The sequence below is a fragment of the Adiantum capillus-veneris genome, chromosome 24 (assembly GCF_014529385.1).
Source record: "Adiantum capillus-veneris isolate H3 chromosome 24, ASM1452938v2, whole genome shotgun sequence".
Taxonomy (NCBI): Eukaryota; Viridiplantae; Streptophyta; class Polypodiopsida; order Polypodiales; family Pteridaceae; genus Adiantum; species Adiantum capillus-veneris.
This window is the reverse complement of record NC_140954.1, coordinates 72258844-72265760: the sequence shown is the minus strand read 5'-3', so window position 1 is coordinate 72265760 and position 6917 is coordinate 72258844. Positions and strand designations below refer to the sequence as shown.

General features: G+C 43.4%; 1 pseudogene; it reads right to left on the bottom strand.

The window, feature by feature from the left end:
• Positions 1-2350: 2350 nt before the first annotated feature.
• LOC147426574 (accumulation of dyads protein 2 pseudogene) lies at positions 2351-3807 on the bottom strand (annotated as a pseudogene).
• Positions 3808-6917: the final 3110 nt, after the last annotated feature.

Below are 6917 nucleotides of genomic sequence, written 5' to 3'. Positions count from 1 at the left end.
CTTGGCTTCCTTCGTCTTTTCCAAGCTGTGTGCGTTTCTCTGCAACCCTAATTCCAACACACCCTTTCTTTGAGAAGCAATAAAAGCCTGTTCAACTGCATGCTGCCTAGTTCTGTTTTTTCTAGAAAGTGACTCTTGCAACAGCAATGTGCATAATGCATCAAACTTGACAACTTCAGGATTTCCTTGGGTCATCACTCTCCAAGTACTAGCAAAAGTCTGGTAGGAATCTGGTAAAGCATCAAGAACAGTCTGCACAAGGGAACTGTCTGAAATGACTTCACCTGCAGAAAGAAGTTGCTCATTGATATCCTTGACACCAACAAGGAAAGTGTCCATATCATCTTCCTCATGCATAATCTTCGACTCCAGCTCTTTACGCAACAAAGCAGTTTTAGCCTCATTGCGACTTGCATAAAGATTAGTCAAAATATCCCAAGCTTGTTTTGCAGATTTTGCTGAACGAATGTGAGGAACAATGGTACGCTTCACAGAAAACACAATCAATGCATGAGCCTGTGGATCCTTTACATCCCAACGAGATTTTCTGACGTAGGCAAAACAACTCTAATAGCAGCAATCCTTGCAGCAAGACCTGCAACATCCTCAACATCGCCTACATCCTCAGAACCAGGACGTACATCAATGCCCTACACAATGTTCTAGACGCCCTTTGACACAAGAACATGTTGCATCATATAAGCCCAGATAGGGTAGTTGTCCCCATCCAACCTGTCCTCAGCAGCAAATATCTTGAACACATGTGTGTTGTTGTCAGCCATGGTAAATGTTGCACCTGATGTGAAAACTGCCCGAAAATAGGAGAAACAGAGCGGGAACAACACGTGCTATATAACACAAACAGTAGAAGACTATGAGGCACATGTTATGCAGAAAACGGCACTGACAAAAATGCTGCACAAAATGATGAAATAGCGTGTGCAGGACTGCCTGTAGTGGAAACGAAGGTCGAAATGAGCCCGAATCTAAAATCTGAGCAGACTGCGCTCTACGTTGTGCCCGAAATTTTTGTCGACCTGCGAACGCTTGCCAAAGCTCATTGAAATGGGAGAAAGTGAGCAGGCGTATACTGGAGTAGCTGGTGACTAAGCCTAGGAGGACGCAACCTGCTCTAATACCAATTGTTGGAATTAGGGTTGCAGAGAAATGCACACAGCTTGGAGAAGACGAAGGAAGCTCAAGACACACAATAGAGAGTGTGTTACTTAGTATGCAATGGAAAGATAGATAGCCCTAGAGTGATGGACGTATATACAATGCACGGGGGAAAAAACCTCCTAAAGAGGGAAAAAACGCCCCGACGGTCCTAGTGTTTTCACACTCATCACTACCACATGTATATGGTAACATTGTGGTGGCATCCTATCGAGCCATGGTTGATTTTTTTTATTCGAATGCAATGGGTTATAGGCTTCCTTGTAGAAAGCATGCCATTATGGACTCATATATGCTATGGTATATCTTCCTTATACTCTATTGATGTTGTGAGTTGGTTTGAGTAGAGCTTTGTTTATAACTCTTTTTGGGTTTTGATATATACTCACTCATTGTTTGTGAGTATTGAAAAAATAAAATCAAGCAGATAAATGAGACCAGCATTCATGTTTAGAGAAGTACTCAGACATAACGCAAACTTGTTTAAATTAACTATCACAAAATGCTAACTCAAAGTGTATACAAGTCACGAGTGAAGATGACCTCTAGGGCTAGTAGAACTCATGTACAAGATAAATGAGGTCAAGATGCATCCCAAATTAGCCTCTAAGAAGGTGGATAGGCCCTAAAAGAATGGGACACTTTTTGCAACATGTAGACCTCATTGGACTCATATCCACCGCAACAGTTGCACATGATAATGCCATGACACACACAAGGTAAATTGCCACTACTCCATGTAGATAAGAGATAGTTCATATGCCTAGGCGGACCAAGAGATATTACGTAGGAGAAGGGCCACAATTTCCAAAAACCTCCCCTTGGAGTTTGGACTATGACACTGAAGACACCAAAGAAAGAAAAATCTAATCCAAGAGCTAGCTAAAGCGCTCCAATCTATTTTGCAAAAAATTGTATTGAGATAAAATTTACCTGAACTGGCAAAATACATAAAACCATCTAATGGAAATGTAGGCGAGAACAACTTGAATCAAAATTCTGACACAACCAAGCCCAATGATAAGTTTCAAAGGTGTTGCGAATGCTCACAAATTTAACCTCAATTTGAGAAGGTGAACCAAGAGGTTGTAAATGATACTAACGGGGATGCCAAAGCCTACTCCGATACCAACTCTTGGTAAAAAAATAGGGATGCAAAGGAGGAGCTCAAGGACACACAACACAAGAAGTTCTCCTAGTGTAGGAGAGAAGTGGCCCAACAATCCTATCACACACATCACTACCATAATATGGTAGTAAAGGTGCTCGCAATGGTGAATATTAAAAAAGTTTGGTATAAAATGAAGAGAAGACTTTAAAATGAGGTACGGAGAAGGCAACGATTTGTCCAATGAAGTACGTCCAATTACTTGGGTGCTAGCCATGGCCCTTGGGTTGCCATGTGTGTGAAGTAGAGGATTATACAAATGATATAGGATAAAGGAGCCAGTTGTAACACATGTGCCTTTTAAAAGTCATGCATGCCCCAATTTAGAGACGAAAATTTGGAATATGCTAAGAATCTTGCTTATGTGTCAACTTGTGATTTGCTGAAAACTGTACCACTACTGGGCCTTGGGTGTTTCTAACCCTAAAAGACCTCAAAATTTAAACTTTCTCAAATTGACTACCCAAATTAAATCAAAAATATATCAAACTTGGTATTACCTAATCCGCCTTTGCATGAGGAATCTCATACAAACTTCAAAATTCAAATCTGACCAAATTTGCAAAATCCCACCCAAAATTACACTTTTTTTCTTGAGTGTCTCTAAAGTGGCTCCTTTACCCTATCTCTAAAAATAGCCAGTTGAGAAGGCTACATAGATATTAGTTTTCATGCAGAGCATCTCATTTGGACCATTTTCCATGGATGTGGGTTTTGTTTGAGCTAACGGTAGTGTTTGGGTTCGGGGCAAATGCTAATGCGTTTTCATGGGGATTCCCCAAAGGTTATAATAACTCGAGAAGACAAAAGCTAACGTTTTGAGACCTCAGTATCGACAGCTGCTCCGTCTCCGTCAGGCACTCTGCCCAGGGGTAAAAAAATGAGGGGACTGTGCTGAGTGCCTAGGAGTTCTGCCAAGGCGGTGTACCAGGCAACTGCTGCAGTGATGATGCCCACGAAGCCGCCTGCGCGGTGCACATGCAGGTAATGGCCAAACTCTGCGGTGGTGAGAAGGGTGAGGGTGAGCGCCACAAGGCAGAAAAGCAGGCAGAGGGCTACGGATGTGCGGGTGCTGGCCACAAGCATGAGGAAGGTGAAGATGGTCCAGCCCAGCAGATAGATTGCGGTGGCGTGCGAGAAGACGCGGTCGGCGTGGACGGTATCGCCCAGAGCGGCGTGGTAGCCATCGGCAATTCCGAACCAGGGGATGGAGAGGGCGCCATACGACAGCGAAAAGGCACCGTACGATGTGAAGGCCGTTGCGGCGAAGGTGTCGCCCTGCACAAACGCCCAGCAGCCTGCCAATGCCTGCGCAGAGCCGCCGTAGAACACAGCCACGGCCACCGCCACATTGATTGGGTCGGAGGCATGCACCCCAAACACGCCCGCTTGTAGCACGACAGCACGAATGTGGTGAGCGCGAAGCTGAAGAGGCCCAGTGGTGCTGGGTGGCCCATTTGCTTCTTCGCCATCTCGCTGTGTATGTGCGTGTGAGCGCGCGCGTATGTGTTGTAGGGTGAGGGAGATTGCTGGAGAATCAATGGAGATTGCTGCAAAATGTCCTTTTTTATGCGGTGGCGCAGCTTGCCTTTCCAATGGGCGACCGCTCTCCAAATGGTTTCACTATTCAACTGTGGCTCCCTAATATCCCACCTGCGTGGTGTTCGGCTAAAGCGTGAGTCACACTGGGACGGGCTATGCCAAGGCCATGTTGAGATGGCATCAATCCATTCGCGATGAAAAAGGCAAAACCTGGCCGAGAGCGTTTGTCAGAGGGGCGGGCAAGAGAGACCGGCCAATTTTCTATTGAAGCGGCCAGCTGCAAAAAAGCACACGCGCGAACAACGCTCACAGGTGTTGACCCCTGCCCCTCAGCTTGAAGCACGAACGCCTTACCATCTGGCTACAATGGATTGGCTGAAAAATTTGGCCATCAATTGCCCATTGCTTACTATATGACCCAGTGTGACAACCTTTGGCTGGCCGCCTTCCAAAAAGTGCTATGGCCCTCTGTCCTAGTGTGACAGAGGCCTAAGAAAACTAAGGCACATTTCTTGCACATGATTCGTCCGATGGTCCAACTTCACTTTCTTCTCTACCTTATGAGCAAGTCAAGTGACTAAGGGGGCAATGAAACCCACAAGGGCATATGGTTAGAGCACTAGATGTCCAGGGGAAAGGTCATGGATTAGAGACTTCGATTGTGAGGTTGGGGTGGTCAATATGAATGACTTTTTGAGTGCCATCCGATTGCCTCGAAATTCACGTGAATCTCTGTCCATTGTCTCTCAGGGTTCATTTAACAGTCCTTAGGAGACAATGTTAGGGTGCTCCCCCATAGGTCCTTTGAACGCACCTTTGGAGGGCAGTCTGATGGCATGCCCTTAACTAGTTGGCGAGGTCGAGGTAGTAACTATGAGCACTCCAACTTTCTCTATTACCTTTTGAATTGGACAGTAAACGTAGGAGTAGTCACCGACTATTTAACGAATAAAGAAGCCGCACTTGGCATCATCAATTACTGTCCTACATTATTATCTCCCTACATGGGGGGTGCCTTCTAACCCCCATCAGCAAGGGGGTGGTTGTTTATTTTGGTTGATACCCTCATAGATTCTTTTGTAAATGAACTAATATATGACCCTTGCATTGTTGCGGCCAAGAGGAAGCAAGGTCCAACCTTGATTGCCTCCCCTCTAAGGTGAGAATTTCTTAAAACATTGCATATGCATCTGTGAGGTAGTCACAATCATATACATGCTTCATAATGACATAAAATGATCCTTCTAAGCTTTAATAGGGTTTTCCATGTGACTATCAATAGTCACATCTTATGTAGAAGGATGGAAGAGATAATGTCTAGAAACTCTCCAAAGATAACGACATCAACTGCTTCCTCCAAAGATAACGACATCAACTGCTTCCTCCGGGCGGAGAAGAGAAGCATTAATAGATGTCTTCATGGTAAACAAACTACACTTGACTAAATATTTGCCCAAAGAATTTCGAAGCATGCAATTTCTTCTTTTTAGCATCCCCTAACCAACCATCCTATCATGGCTTTGTTTGCCTGCCTCATTGTCTTGCATGATTTAACGTGCCTTGAGTACTCAAGCGTAGGTGATTGTATTTGGAGAGAAGCTTTGTCCTCGCATTTACTAAAAACACCTTAGGAATTCCTCGCTTTTTCCTTGTTGTACATATCCAACAATCAATGCAACATAAAAGCGGCATGCCACATTAGGATTCTATCAAAAACTCATTGTGCTTTCAAAAGTACACTACACTTGGCATGCACACCAACCAAAACTCCCCCAAGCACAAAGTTTTTCCATATGCCCTAACTATTAGTGTTATTCAAAACTTGTTTGTCCATGTCAACTTCTTCCGTATGTAACATGCCTTCAAAGCACACCAATGATTGATTTAGAGAATTCCTGGCTTGGCATTCATTCAAAAAAATATCATAGACCTTCCTAGCCTTACCCAAGTTAGACCTACCTTGCATTGAGTGCGCTCAAAGGGATGACATCCAGATAGGAAGCTTGTGTGCTTCCACCAACCGTAAAACCACACTTGCCATACATTTCAATCAAAGCATTATCAACCACAACTGGTTATTTTTGCAAAGCAACTAACAATCTCATTGTCAACCTATTTTCCCATGTCAACAACTTACATAACCCACATGGGTCTTTTTTCAAGACCAACTAACAATCTCATCATGAATCTATTTGGCCATGTCAACAACTTACATAATACCACATGCCTTCAAGATGCAAGCATAGGCTTTTGAGAGAATCCATCACTTTGCATTAGATGAAAATGTCATAGAGCTTACTTGTTTTGTCCAACATACCACATTTTTCATACACGTTGACCAAAGCATTGCTAAACATGATATGTCTTTCAATACTAAGTTGACTAACAATCTCATCATGGAAATGTTTGGCCACATCAATGCCTTCCATGTTGCATCCTTTAGAATGCACGAATATGTGATCGCCTTTGAAGAGAAGCCCAAGCTCCACAATCACTTGAAAAATATCATCGAGCTTATTGGTCTTGCCCTTGTTAGGCATATATCTACCTATCAACGTAGTTGAAGAGATATCATTCTCCACTAAAAGCATAAAACACTTGAGCTTTTAAAAGTGTATACCACTTTCCATACCACAACCAAAGATCCACTAAGTGCAATGTCGCTTTCCATTAGCCTCCCAAGTATCAATCTCATCTGAATCTTTTTGTCAATGTCATGTTCTTGCATTTATGTGACATGGCTTGAAATGGAAGCATCAATGATTGCATTTGAGAGAACCCTCCGCATGTGCTAAAAGTAGGTGAGGGATTCCTTACGTTCGCCATATTGGAAAATAAGGGTAATCCAAGAGACTCACATTCTTGAATAGTAAGCTCACAAAATTGTTTTTGTGCTTCCAAAAGTAATCTACAAGTGGTATACATGTCCAAAACGTTTTCCTAAGCATAATGTTGTCTTCCATTGATTGATGGTCTTCAATAGGAAGCTCATCAAAACGTCCATGCTCTCAAATGTACATCACATTAACCT